Genomic DNA, 15,070 nt, shown 5'->3' on the forward strand with positions numbered 1-15,070 from the left:
CCCCACACAAACACATACTAGGAGGCCACTGCAGACACATGCCCTGTTGGCCAAGTGACCATGCAAAATGAGCACCAGCTTAAAAAAAACAAACTGTTTGCCTTCTCCCCGGTCCTCCTGCTCATTCTGGCGACAGCCTTCCAACTAATCAGCAGGGCACATGTGCCTTGCAACAGGGCAACACCCCCAACCCCCACAACAAGCCCCAGTGTGTGGTGTGTCCCTACAGGCCTTATCTCGGCCCGGAACATGACCCACTCCTCATCAGTCTTGGTACGAAGCAGCGCCCCGGCGGGGTGTCGTGGGGGAGGCCAACCTATCAACTCCCCCTTCCCATTGGCACAACTGGCATGACAGGTTAGCAGGGCGGGGCGACAGGGCGGTCTCTCCAGAGGCCTGGGGAGGCAGTCCGACCTTCCCACACACACCCCACCCCTTTGCAAGGAAAGGTGAGCTGAGCAGCCAGTCACAGGGGACAGCCTGCACTTCTAATCCCCTGAAGTCTGCCATTCACACCGCCCCCCCCCGCCCCCCATCTACTGCACCAAGGGGAGAGGCCCCGGGAAGCGGGTCTCCATTGTTTTACCAGCTGTCTAGCAGCTGCTCCTTTGAGAAGAGCCCGCTGTCGGCCTGGCAGGGAAAGGGTGAAGGCCGCTGGGAAGGATAAAGGGCTCGGCGGAGGTGCTCGCCTTTCCCGCTGCCTTCCTCAGCGCCTTGGTCGGTCAGTCGGTCTGTCGGGGGGGCCGGGCCTGGCCCCGAACAGCCTCTTACTCCAAGGCTGCAGTCCCCCGGGGCCCCGCAGCTCTGGGCACCTGGGCTCCTCCTCCAAGTCCCAAATCCCCCCAAACTGAAGGCCACTCTGTCCTGCCTCCTCGCGTCCCCCGAGCTCTCCGAGCTGGCAAAAGGGGCCGGTGCTCCCGCTCCCCGCCTCTCCCGCCCGGCCCCCACCCCCCGGGGGCCGAGCTCCGCGGCGCCGCCAGGGACAGGAGCCGGGAGTCCGGGCCGCTGCTTTCAGGGGAGAGGGAAGGAGGAGGAGCCGGCCGGGCCCCGCCGTCCGCGCGCCGCCCGCCCGGCCCAAGCCCGCCCCGCCGTCCCGCCCGGCGCGGCCCGCCACCGGACGGCCGCCCCCGCCACCGCGCACTCACCGGCCGCCGGAGCCCGCCCGGCAGGCAGCAGAAGCTGAGACGCGACATCCAGCGGCCCCGGCCCGGTCCGGGCAGGAGCGCAGCGCCGCGCAGCGCAGCACCGCCCCCCGCGGCCGCGCGAGTCGAGCCGAAAGGGAGCTCCCTGCTGGCGGCTTCGGGGATAACGCCCGGCCTTCCTGGCAACGCCGGCCATGCGGGCACCGGCTGCTGCCCTGGGGGACCTCTGTCCACAGGGGACACCGAGGTCCCTCTGGCCGTGTTCTAGAGGCCCTGCCTGGGCATTGGAGGCTGCTGGACATGTCTGAAAGGTGCTGAGTGGCACTGTCCTGGGCGGACACCAGGGTCAGGCTGAATGTATAGAACAGGTTTTCTGTGCAAGGCATACACGGTACTCTGCTAAATGTTCAAAACGGTGTTTCCCAGGGTAATACTGTCTAGAGAAAGCAGTTGTGCCTCGCTGGCCTTGTCTTCTCAGGGTGGCTCTGCAGAGGCAGACACAGGAGTCTGCTGAATGATGCCAGATGACTCCGTGCAGAGCAGGCACTGCCTGACATGTCCAAGGTGGCACTGCCAGAATGCACTCCCCAAGGTGGACACAGGCTCCAAATGGTTTGATCTGAGAAAGCCCTGCCTCAGGTGGAGCTGTCTAAGGGGTAGACGAGGGCCCAGGGATCACAGCCATAAGTAGTACCCATGCCTGAAGGAACCTCACAATGCCAAGATTAATGAGGTCTGTCCCTGGGTCTGTCGCGCTCTGTATATATCAAGTGAGCTGCTCTACACACAGAGAGGGAATTTTAGAATCCCTGGGAGATGAAGGAAACCCTGGTGGCTTAGCGGTTAAGTGCTAGGGGCTGCTAACCAAAGGGTTGGCAGTTTGAATCTACCAGGCGCTCCTTGGAAGCTCTATGGGGCAGTTCTACTCTGTCCTACAGGGTTGCTAGGAGTTGAAATCGACTCGTCCACAATGGGTTTTTTTTAGGGGGGGACCAGGGGGTATTTGGAAAACAGACCTCTAAGATAGGTGCTGTGTCCTGAGTTCGAAGAGAGGGCGGCACTTGTTCTCCAGCAGTGTCCTTGCTGGTTCAGGGTACCCCAGAACTGAGTCGGGTGGTGAAAGTGTGTAGCAAACAAGGACAGCTGCCTCCGTAGAGAGAACCAGGAACTTCTCCAGGTGAGCGTGGCCCAGCCTGACAGACCAGGGAAGGCTGGAGTGAGGAGGCTCTGGAGCAAAGAGCTGAGTGAGTAAGGGCTAGGAGAGCCTGAGAAATAGAGCACATCTGTGATATGCATTTTTGGATAAAGAAATAACACACAACCCAATTCAAGAGAATTTTCCTGAGAGCCTGATAAGTACCTGGTGCGGGACACAGAATAATTAGATGTGGAGCTATCCAGGGACCTCACACTGGGAGGGAGGGGGCTTGAGCTGTGACTACAGCAGGGATCCCACCTCTCTCATCCCTTGGATGATGAGGCAGGGCTATGATGGATGACTTATTTGGCTAGAAGAGTGAAGGAAAGCTGTTCTGACATTTCAGCAGAACCTGGAAGGCTAGGTAGGACAATGACCATCACTATTACTTCCTGAACTCCTGCTGTGTGCTAGATACTATCTCTAGTTCTCACAACAAACCTATGAGGGAGATATTATTGTAGAGAGGGGTTTAGTGCATGAACCCTGGAGCCAGGTTGCCTGGACTCCATGGCAACTGGTTTAGGGAACAGTTGTGGTTCAGTGGTTAAATTCTCATCTTTCATGCAGGAGACCCTGGTTCGATTCCCGGCCAATGCCCCTCGAGTGCCCATCTGTCAGTGGAGACTGGCGTGTTGCTATGATGCTGAACAGATTTCAGTGGAACTTCCAGACTAAGATGGACTGGGTGATCTCCTTCCAAAAATCTGCGAGTGAAAACCCTGTGGATCACAACGATATGATCCTGTTGTGTGTGGGTTGCCATGAGTGAGGGCTGACTCAACAGCGGCTGACAATAAGACAATGTCAAGTACTAGCTGTTACCCTTGGGTGATTCACAAAACCTCTTCATGCCTCAGTTTCTTTACCTAAAAAATGAAGAGAATAACAGTGCCTTCCACTACAGATGTTTTGAAAATCAGATGAGTTAATGTATAAAAAGAACAGTGCCCAGCACATAGTAGTTGTTAGCTTTATTATCTTCCCCACTTCACAGCTGTGGAAACGGAAGCACGGGCAGTTTTATGACTTGCACACAGCTTGCAAGTGGCAGAGTAAGCATTAAAAGGGAGGTCCCAAAGGCCCCAGAGCCCGTGTTCTTTTCCCTATATGATAGCAGTGAAATGAATATATATACTGACCACTGTACTATTTACGTGCCTGAACCAGGAGCCGTTTTCAGAGACCAGGCAAGATTGAAGCACGAGGACAACAGCCTCAATGGTTGTGGTTCATGATCACTTGGTTTTAGTTTTTTATTTTCCAAAACCATTAAAAAAAAAGCTCAGCTGCCCCTGGATTGATTCCAACCCATGGCGACCCCAAGTGTATCAGAGTAGAACTGTGCTCCATAGGGTTTTCAGTGGCTGATTTGTCGGAAGTAGATCGCCAGGCTTTTCTTCCTCTGGGAGAGGCTTCTGGGTGGACTTGAACCTCCAACCTTTTAGTTAGCAGCTGAGCGCGTTAACTATTTGCACCACCCAGGGACTGATTTATTTCCCAAAGGCAGAATAATTCCTGCCCTGTCCCTCAGTAAAAAAGAAAAACATCTCTTTCCCTATTACACAGAAAAATGTCAGAGTAGTGTCCACATGACCGTGGAAAGCCAGTTTTTCCTGAAGATTACTAATTTCCTAAGGCAATCTGACTTTAATAGAGAAGCCTCCTCATAAGGCAGCATGGTAATAATAAAAATCCACTCACATCACTTGAGCCCTTATATAGGTCAGGCTCTGAGCTAACCCCTGACATGCATTGTCTCATTTAATCCCCACAGTCATCCTGTGAGGGCGGTACTGTTATTATCCCCATTTTACAGGTTAGAAACCAGGTTTGGGAAGGTGAGATAATTTGGCCAAGGTCACATGGCTAATAAAAGAGCAGAACCTGTAGCACTTGCTCTGAATCACTCTGTTGTGCTGTGTCCTTGGTGGAGTGCATGGGCTTTGGAGACACACAACCTGAAGACACTTTCTGCAACAGATGCTAGGAAGTTCCTTAGGCTCTGTAAGGCCTCAATTTCCTCCCCTATAAAGTGGGGATAATAATAGTGCCTACCTCATAAGGGTGTGAGAAGATAAAATAAGCAAATTCATTTAAAGCAATTAGCCCAGTGCTTAAAATGTAATAAGTGGTTATTAGATGCTAACCCTTATTAACTCCCTGAACCTCCACTTCCTCTTCTGCAAAATGGGGACTTATAATAATATATACATTATAGAGTTACTGTGAGGTTTAGAAGAAATGGCAAATGGAAAGCACGTAAGATGTACTTGGCACACAGTAAGGTACCATATGACCCTCTGAAAGGGACTGCAAATAAACAAGTCTGCTTTCTTAAAAGCCCCGGGAATTGCAAATCTGCCTGATAGCAGATGTTGTTCATATGACAAAAACACACCTTTGACAGCGAGTTAATGTTAATGAGGGAGGAACAACTCAAAAAAGGAGGATGAGAATGGTTGCACAACTCGAAGAATGTAAATCAATGTCGCTAAGTTGTACACGCGGAAATTGTTTTGCTGCGGATAGTTTCAACAAGAAGAAAATTAATAAATTTAGAAAAAAGAAAAAAACACACCTTTGAATATTAGTCCTATAAAAAGCATTTGCAAGGGTGAGAGAAAAATTTGGAAATGGTTTGGAAAGGGATAGTGGCGATGGTCGTACAACATGATGTCACTGAATCGTGCATATGAAGAATGTTGAAATGACAAATGCTTTGTCATCTGTATACTTACCACAATTAAAAAATGTACTTATTAGCTTAAGATCTTTTACTCCTTTGTGTAGAAGCTAGGTGTGGTGGGAGAATGTTCTCTAGGAAACTTAAAGCTAAGTTAAACTCTCAAACAGTATCTGCTGAAGATCCATTCATAATGAGGGAGCACATCCCAGAAGTGACATAGAAAAGTTTTTAATTTGGCAAAGTTCAAACGTATACAAAAGTAGACAAAATAATAAAATAAATCCCCAAGTGTCCATCACACAACTCTGATGCCTATCAGTTCACGGAAATCTCATTTCAAATATAACCCACCTTTTCCCCTCACCGGTATAATTTTGAAGCAAATCCCAGCTATCATTTCATCTGATAATATTTCAGGATGTATTTCCAAAAGATAAAGAATATTTTTTTAAATGAAACCATGATACCATTTTCATACCTACAATTTTTAAATAATTATTCCTTAATCTTACCAAAGAGTGTTTAGATTTCCAATTCTCTCCATAAATGCATTTTTTTTAAAAACTACTTGTTTGCTTCAGTCCACACATTACCATTAGTTGACATAACTTTTAAGTCTCTTTTTATTTACAAGTTTTTCTTCTATCTTTTTCTTTTTTCCTCCTGCAACTTATTTATTTAAAAAACTAGGTCTTTTAATTCGTAGTTTTTCTACAGTCTGAATTTTGCTGATTGCATCTGCATGGTATAGTTTAACATGATCCTTTGGCCTCTGTATTTCCTATACATTGGTAGACAGATCTAGAGGTTTGATCAGATTCGCGTTTGATTTTTTTGGCCAAAATACTTCATGGAAGAACTAGATGGTGCATAGCTACAACTGATGACTCCCATGACAGGGAGCACAACAGAGAATCCCTGAAGGAGCAGGAGAGCAGTGGGATGCAGACCCCAAATTCTCATAAAAAGACTAGACTTAATGGTCTGACTGAGACTAGGGGGAGCCCAGAGGTCATGGTTCCCAGACTTTCTGTTAGCCCAAGACAGGAACCATTCCCGAAGCCAGATCTTCAGACGGGGATTGGACTGGACTATAAGATAGAAAATGATACTGGTAAGGAGTGGGCTTCTTGGATCAAGTAGACACGTGAGACTATGTGTGCAGCTCCTGTCTGGAGGGGAGATGTGAAGGCAGAGGGGGACAGAAGCTGGCTGAATGGACATGGAAACACCGGGTGGAGAGAAGGAACATGCTGTTTCATTACGGGGAGAGCAACTAGGAGTATACAGCAGGGTGTATATAAGGTTTTGTATGAGACACTGACTTGATTTGTAAACTTTCACTTAAAGCACAATAAAAATATAAAAAGAAAAAAAGTACTTCATGGATACATCAGGAGGTACCTAGTGTCGGGTTGTCTCTGAAATGATGCTTCAAGACATCAGGAATATATGATTGCCTTTATTTTTTATGGATTGTGTTCCCCCCAAAAGTCATGTTGAAGTCCTAACCCCTGTACCTGTGAATGTGCCCCTTTTGGAAATAGGATCTTTGAAAATGTTATCAGTTAGGATAACATGATATTAAGATTATATTGAAGTAGGGTGGTTCCTCATCCTATGTGAATGGTGTCGTTATGAAAGAGGAGAAGATACACAGAGACAGGAAGGATGGCCATGTGACACTGTAGCTGCAAGCCAAGGATCACCTGGAGGCACCAGAAGCTGAGAGAGAGCCATGGAGTAGCTCTTCTCTCAGAGCCCTCAGAAGGAATCAACATGGCTAACACCCTGATTTCAGACTTCTAGCCTCCAAAACTGTGAGACAACAACCTTCTGTTCTTATAAGGCACCTTGTGAGGTGTTCTGTTATGGCAGCCCTTGGAACTAACACAATAGAATTATAAGGATATAAGAAGAGCCCAGCTATTGCATAGAATATAACGCCCTAACAAACCCTTGGTGGCCTCAGTTTATGTGGGGGCTTTTTCCATACCTGCAGCCTTACTCTTGCAGTGATCTAAACATAGCTGTGGGGCTTCTTCTGTGCGTCCAAGAATTTTGTGACCTTTTCATGACTCTACAATGAGCAGGGGATCCACAGAGCAGCCACGAGCCTAGCAACCCAGACTACTAGCAGGCCATCAGTCTTGATTAATTCTACAGGCAGGCCTGTAGAGGCAGGTAGGGCCAGTCAAAAGGCTCATTTTTCAGAAGTAGATCACGTGACATTTCTTCCAAGCCACCTCTGAGTGGACTCGAAGCTCCAACCTTTCAACTAGCAGCTGCGTACATTACCCTACTTGATATTACCCCATTGCTTTTTTAGGACCTAGACATTAACAGCCTGAGGACCAAGGAGAACAGCTTCAATTGCACCAAGCAAGATTCAAATTAGACCTTGGAAAGAACCTTCTTAGTTGTTAAAGGATTGTCAGAAATTGGCCCAAGTTGTAGAAAGAGGTGGAGGAATGTCCACCTCTTCTGGTTTTCTGACATACTTCAGGTGTAGCCCTGTCTGCAATGACTCCAAATTCCAGCCTAAAGGTATCAAAACAAAATTAAATCAGCATATATGAGCTGAGTCTCTATTACATACAAAGCATTAAGTTAGGGGCAGGAGTGTGTGTCCCACCAGAGTGTGTGTCATCTTTCTGCAAAGTTCACCACCCTCACCCCTTCCTTGTGGCTGAAGTCAAAAGACCAGTCACATGCAAAGCTATGCAGCAAGGATGGGATGTAAATTACCATTTAGACCATAGTAAAATTTGGTGGGAAAGAGGAAGTAACAAGGCAGTGCGTGACTAATTAGTAAGTGAACTTGCCATGGAGGGTCAAAGGAGAGAAAGACCAGAGGGACTGTCAGTGAAGACTTCACTGAAAGAGGGTAGGATTTGAACAGCTAACAGTATACTTTAGATGACAATAATACCATCTGCTACTTGTTGAGGAACGTTGTGTGTGCCTGGCACTTTACTTACATTTTCTTGTTTAATCCTCACAATCCTGTGTAGTTGTTAGATGCCTTCATTGATTCCAACTCATGCAGAGGAGAATTGCCCCATAAGGTTTCCAAGGAGCAGCTGGTGGATTCGAACTGCTGAGCTTTTGGTTAGCAGCTGTAGCTCTTAACCACTGCACCTCCAGGGCTCCACCACAATCCTGTGTAGTATTATTAGTCCGTTTTTACAGATAAGGAAACCGAACTTCAAGGCACCAAGCAACTTGCCCAAGGTCACACAGCCAGTTAGTGGCAGAGCAGGATCTGAACCCAGTTAGTTCAGCACCAAGGGGCCATTGGTGGTTCAGTGGTAGAATGCTCACCTGCCATGTGGGAGGCCAGAGTCAACGGTAGAATTCTGCCTTCCGTGTGTGAGACCCGGGCTCAGTTCTCACCCAGTGCACCTCATGAGCAGCCACCACCCATCTGCCAGTGGAGACTTGCATGTTGCTCTGATGCTGAACAGATTTCAGCAGAGCATCTAGACTAAGACAGACCAGGAAGAAAGGCCTGTTGATCTACTTCCAAAAATCAGCCTATAAAACTCTGTGGATCACAGTGGTCCTTTCTGTTGTGCATGGGGTCACCAACTTCATGGCAGCCGACAACAGTTCAACCCCAAAGCCTACCAGGTCAGAGCTCCTCATAAGAGGGGATGAGGAACCCCAGGGAGATCTGGTGCACAGCTCCTGGTGTGGCTGCAATGGAGGGTTTCTATGGGAAAGAGTGGGTGATCAGGCTGAAAAGGGAGGTCCAGGGTGGCTCATGGAAGACGCTAGATGCCAGGCTAAGGAGCTTCAAGCGAAGCTATGTTTAAGGAGAATTAATTGGGAGGCAGTTTCTGGTTGGTGGAGGAAGGGAACCATGTTTGGCAGGTTCAGCAACAGCTGTCCAGGGGAGCCTGAACCAGGAAGATGACATGGGGCCTGGAAGGAAGGGGCAGGTATAAGAGAGACTAGGAAGGAAGATTCATGTGGTGGTACCATATTACTAACCACCATAGGAGCAAGTGAGGGAGGAGCTGACAAGTGATTCCATGAATCTGAGTGGACCAGACTGCAAGGCAAAAGTAACACTCTAGGCACCTAAGGTTAACACCGTGCTAATGTTTATTGTTAACACAAACTATTGGTAAATACGTAAGCACTTCACATGTATTAACTCATTTAATCCTCACAGAATTCCTGTGAGGTAAGATATATTATTATCCACATTTTCAGGTAAAGGCACTGAGGTGCAGAGAAGTTTAAACCTGCCTAAGATCACACAGCTGGTAAGTAGCAAAGCTGGGATTTGAACCCAGGCAGTCTAGTTTCAGAGTCTTCACTCTCAATCACTTCACCATACCGTGTCTGATGGAGATAATGCAGGAGGAAGCAGAATTCCCCACTCCCACTCCACATGGCTCACCCTCAAGGATCAGTCATAAGAGTGATGATAATGGCAAGGTTCTCTGCTGGGTGGCACTGCCCAGTCAGAGCTCAGGTTTCTACTGCTACCCTGAGCCAGCTGCCTCTCACCTCTGGGCAGGCGGCCTGGGTGTGCCGTGCTGAAGCCTACATCAGCCAGGCACTTAACAGAAGGACATCTGGTGTCCAGTCCTTTCCTCATCACAGTGGAGCAGGGGAGGACGGGCAGACTGCCCCCAAAAGTGGCAGCAGCTGGTACAGGCTGCAAAGAGGGCCTGGCAGGTGAAGGCTCGGCCCAGGTAGCGCAGCTTTACCAGGTTCAGGAGGAATCAGCCTACCTCACTCCAAATGTGAAGTTCAGGAAGGTCATCTCTGTGGCCCTGGACAAAAAGCAGTCAATACTGGTGGGCCAGGGGTAGGAGCGACAGTGAAATAACTATGGGACATCAAACCCAAACAGATAGTATTGCCCCAACAGGGAGGCTAGCTCCATAGAGGCCTGCCGCACCACATGGGCAATGTAGATGACCAAGACCCTGCAAGACCAAAGGCTGGGGTCCTGAGGTGCAGCCCCAAGGCATTTGGGGAGAATCTCCCTCTCCCACTAGGAGCTGTCCCTCTAGGAAATGAGAGGACCCAGGGAACACTGGCCTGGTCCCTGCAGGGCTCCCCTGCCACCAGCTTCTGCAAGGTCTCCAGCAGGTACCCTTTCTCCACACTGACTCTCTCCTCCCTTGTGATCTGGTGCAGGACACAGATGACAGAGAAGATGGAGGGCATGGCCAACAGCAGGGATCTGAAAGACCCAGAAGCAGAAGTGGAAGACGGGCGAGAAGCGGTCACAGCAGATGTTGGTGCAGCCAGGCTGCAGGGTGTTGCAGGTGAAGTTAGACTGCTCGTCCCTATGGACAGTGTCTCTCACCAGAGTGACCAGCAGGATGTGGAAGATCAGGAGGACGGTGAGCCACACCTTGCTGACCATGGTGGGATGGTTCTCATTTGGGTCAGGAGCTGGCCCACAAATGACCAGTCGCTCATCCATAGGCACAAAAATCACAAGACTTGAGAAAGGAATTGAGGCATGGGATGGGGCAGAAACGACAAAAACATAAAGCTCCAGCAGCCAGATACTTGCAAAGCTATTTCTGGCCCAGAGCAAGAGCTCCAGTTCCATCTGTGCCTAATGCCAAGACATGCCACTAGCTGCCTGACAAGGATGGGAAAAACAAGCTGGCAGAGAAAAAGACACTGAGGAAGAAAGGGTAGAAACAGCAACTCTCGGAAGGAGCCCTAATACAACCCAAAATGAACCAAGATAGCCTGCGTACTTAGGTTGCAATTAAGCCTCCGCCGAAATGTTCCTAACAACATAGGTTTTTGGGCTATCCAACCATCCTGGGCATTTTCTTCAGACCTATTTAAGTACCAGGTATATTTTCCCCAAGATGCTGGAGCAGAAATTCATCACTTAGATTGTTTTTCTACAAGGTTCCAGAGTAGCATATGACTTTTGGTCACCATTCCAGGATCTCACAATGCCCTGTTCTTGCCCAATGGATGCTCTTTAAGAATTCACATTGCAAAAATCTCATCTTTATATTTTTGGAGCTTCTCTCTCTAGGAATTACTGAAAACGTTCCCAAGGCATCATTTGGGGGCATTTACACCCATCATCTCCATCAGCACCCTTCTTTCAGCTTCCCCAATAAACACATCATCTAAATATAGCACACACACACACACTCATTGCCGTCGAGTCGATTCCAACTCATAGTGATCCTATAGGACAGAGCAGAGCTGCCCCATAGGGTTTCCAAGGAGTGGCTGGTGGATTTGAACTGCAGACCTTTTGGTTAGCAGCTGAGCTCTTAACCACTACACCACCAGGGCTCCCTAAATATAGCAGCAGCAGCATAATTGTGTGCAAACTCTGGGTCAAGATAAGACCCCAGCCTTTACTGCCAACTTGATTGCCTTCCCTAAACACCTCCTAAACAGAAATCTTGGAGCTGCCACTGAGGCCCTTTACCCCTTTCCCTTAAATTTCAGGAAGCCACATTCTCTCTGCTTCTCCTCCCCACACTGTAAATGTCAGTGTTCCTCAAGATACCTCCAACCTCTTGCTGGTCCTGGAGGATACAGTCTGTTAGGATGCCACAAGCATCTCAAACTGAGCATGCCCAGGCTAAACTTATTTCCTTGGGAAGGAGTAGTGCAGTGGCTATGAGCTCGGGCTTGGACTTGGGTAACCAGAACTGTGTGATGTTGAGCAAGCTGTTTAACATCTTTAAACTTCCGTTTCCTCATTGGTGTAATGGAGATAATAATGGCATTTATCCCACAGAGTTGTACAAGTTATCAGAGTTAATATATGTAAAGGACTTAGACTTGTGCTTAGCACATAGTAAGCGCTTAATCGACCTTTTGATTAACAGCCAAGCTCTTAACCACTACACCACCAGGGCTCCTAATAAATATTAGGTATTGTTTATCTTTCCCCCAAACCTACCCTTCTTTCTGTCTTGGTGAATGGTGCTACCATCTGAGCTAAAATCTTGATCATTACCCATAAGTCCTCCCTTTTGGTTCCTCCCACACATCTAATTGGTGACCGATTTCCCTCAAGGCTACCTTCCTCATATCTTTCAGATCTGTTGCCTTTTCCTCAGCCCACAGCACAGACTTAGTTCAGACCTTTATTTTTCTCACCAGGATTATTACACTGGTCTCCTAGTAAGTTGTTCTGCCTCTAGTTTTGTCCCTCTGGTCTACCCCCTTCAATGACTGAATTCCTAAAATGTATATCTGATCATTTCATTTCCCTGCTTAAAACCCTCCAATAGCTTCCCATTGCCCTCAGGATAAAGCCCAATTGCCCAAGATGGCATCTAAGACCCTCCCAGATCTGATCTCTGCCCACACCTCCAGCGCCATCTGTGCCCTTCTTACCCACCAGCCCTCAGAATTCCTGGGAGCCTAACTCACATCCAGGCAGTGCTAGGCTTCTGAGCTGTTAATCACACTGCTCCCTCTGCCTATCATGCCCAGTTCCACTTTCCTTCCAGCTAATTCTCATCCTACTTACCTCCCAACATTCATTTTAAGCAGCACTTTCTCTAAGAAAATTTTCTAGCCCCACATCAGAAAGGACTGACCAATCTTTGCTGGTCTCCTACTTAGTATATTGTCTGCTGAACATTACGTCTGTCATTTCCAATACCTTATTACATTTATATATGTAAACATTTATCTCCATAGCGTTATCATTCACAATCAGAAGATTGTGAATCATTTGATGGCCGATGGCCGGGACCGTATCTTATTTGTCACTACTCCTATGCTTAACATGAAGTAGGTGTTAGATGTATGTTTATTGGATGTATGAATGAATGGAGGGATGAGAGTGCCCATAGATGTAAAATCATCCCCTCAATCCTTGCGGTTACCAGAGCTTCAGAGGAAGGAGTCCTCCCTAAGACTTCTAGATCATTCCCCCTTCCAAGAGCCCTCTCTCCGCTCTCTCTCATCCCTATCCTACCAGTTCTTCGAGGCCACTTTCTATAGGAAGTCCTCCCTGAATATTCCAACCAACCCCAAATGCCTCTATCCCTGAGTTCCTTATCCTACTGATAGTGTGAATCACATTGCTGGGTATGTTCTGACTGGCATAATTCCTTGTTGTCAGACCTTATAATGCTGTTGTGTCCTACTATGCAGCCAGCACCAGGCAGAACCGGAGTGAGCTGCTCAGATATACTCATCCACAGGCCCATGGACAGAGGGACCTGAGAAGAGGGAGGTTCAGAAGGAAGCTCTGCTAGATTTCACTTAGACCCCAGAGTTGCAATTCCCACCACTGCTGGCACCTCCTTACTGAAAGCTGGGAACAGTGTCAAATGAGTCTAGGGAAACAGAGGCTTTAGACAGGAAAAACAAAAAAACCTGCCTGTTCTTATTCAAAACTCCAGGCCTGGGTTAAGGAGGCTGTCTTAGTCATCTAGTGCTGCCATAACAGAAATACCACAAGTGGGTAGCTTTAATAAAGAGAGGCTTATTTTCTCACAGTCGAGTAGGTTACAAGTCTAAATTCAGAGCGTCAGCTCCAGGGGAAGGCTTTCTCTCTCTGTTGGCTCTGGAAGAAGGTCCTTGTCCTCAATTTTTTCCATGGTAGAGGAGCTTCTCAGGCACACAGACCCCATGTCCAAAGGACACGCTCTGTTCCACGTGCTGCTTTCTTGGTGGTATGAGGTCCCCAACTCTCTGCTTGCTTTCCTTTCCTTTTTATCTCATGAGAGATAAAAGGTGGTGCAGGCCACACCCCAGGGGAACTCCCTTTACCTTGGGTCAGGGAGGTGACCTGAGTAAGGGTGGTGTTACAATCCCACCCTAACCCTCTCAACATAAAATTACAATCACAAAATGGAGGACAACCACACAATACTGGGAATCATGGCCTAACCAAGTTGACATATCTTTTGGGGTACACAATTCAATCCATGACAGATGCCATAGAGAAAGTCTTGTCCAGCTGGCAGTTCCGGAATATGCTATCAGTTGGAGAGAAAGCAAGGAAGGGACAGAGAGAGAGAGGGAGGGAGAGAGAGAAGAATGAAGGAAGGAAGGAAGGAGGAAAACCCAAGCTCTCTCCACTCCTCACCCATATCTTTCTTCAAACAACTCTTTTATTGTCCCTCTTTGCCTTTTCTGTCTTTGTTCTTTGGAGCCAACTTGGGTTCAAATCCTGGCTCTGCCACTTGTTAGCTGTGTGACTGTAGGACCAATTACTTCACTTCTCTTGGACTGTTTTCTCATCCATAGAGATTTTAATATGGAATTGCAGAAAACACTTTGCCCCATAGCTGGCATCTAGTAGGTGTTCAACAATAAATAAAAGCTATTATTATTGCAATTGGCAGCTCCTCTCCCACCTCAACCCCACCCCAGCTGCCTTCTCTTCACTCTTCATGAAGAACATGCTGGAAACTTCCACCAGTAAGTAGGAGTCACCATAGGGCCGACATTCTATGCTTGTGTCCTCAGTCAAAGAGCAGTTGCCTGAGAGATGGAGGTCTCTGGGAACTTTCTTTCCTCTTGACAAGGAAAGATAGCCAGGAGTCAGTGGCAAGAGGAAACTACCTATTCCCCATTGTTCAAATATTTAGCCATCAAGTGGGCTCCTCCCTCATTCTTGTCAGTCCTTGTCCCCCAGCAGACTCCAAAACTCATCTCTTAGCTCCTCTAGCCTACCTTTCCTTAGAGAAAAGGCTCAGTCTCCTTTTCCAACCCAAGAAACCAGAACTGATACTCTCTTCCTCTTGAGCTAGGAAAAGGGTGGAAGAGAAAGAAATCAACAAGGCATAGAAATAGTGAGGGGACAATGCCAGTTAGCTGGAGAAGAAAAAGGGGCTTGAGAAAGTCATTTTCTATCTCCTCTGAGGATAGAAGGGAAAAAAAGTTCGAAAATAACAATATGAGTAAGGTTAGATGTTTCTGGGCACCAGGGCTTTAAGGCAATGAAATAGAACATAGTTCCCCAGGAGAACTTTGAAAGTGGGGCAGAGGTCTATCTGTGTAGGTCAGGGCTTCTCAACCTCAGCTTCAACCTCGCCACTGCTGACATTTTGGACCAGA

General features: G+C 47.8%; 1 protein-coding gene across 5 annotated transcripts in view; it reads right to left on the minus strand.

Annotated features, from left to right (window-relative positions):
- The window catches only part of MYO18A (myosin XVIIIA), a 102,515-nt gene extending 101,269 nt beyond the window's left edge, over positions 1-1,246 (minus strand). For all 5 annotated transcript variants that reach the window (XM_064271490.1, XM_064271489.1, XM_064271488.1 and 2 more), the window contains exon 1: positions 1,146-1,246. The gene's annotated coding sequence lies outside the window, so the exon portion shown is untranslated. The remainder of the gene's footprint in view (positions 1-1,145) is intronic.
- Between the last annotated feature and the right edge of the window lie 13,824 nt (positions 1,247-15,070).

Source organism: Loxodonta africana, chromosome 18 (assembly GCF_030014295.1).
Source record: "Loxodonta africana isolate mLoxAfr1 chromosome 18, mLoxAfr1.hap2, whole genome shotgun sequence".
Classification (NCBI taxonomy): domain Eukaryota; kingdom Metazoa; phylum Chordata; class Mammalia; order Proboscidea; family Elephantidae; genus Loxodonta; species Loxodonta africana.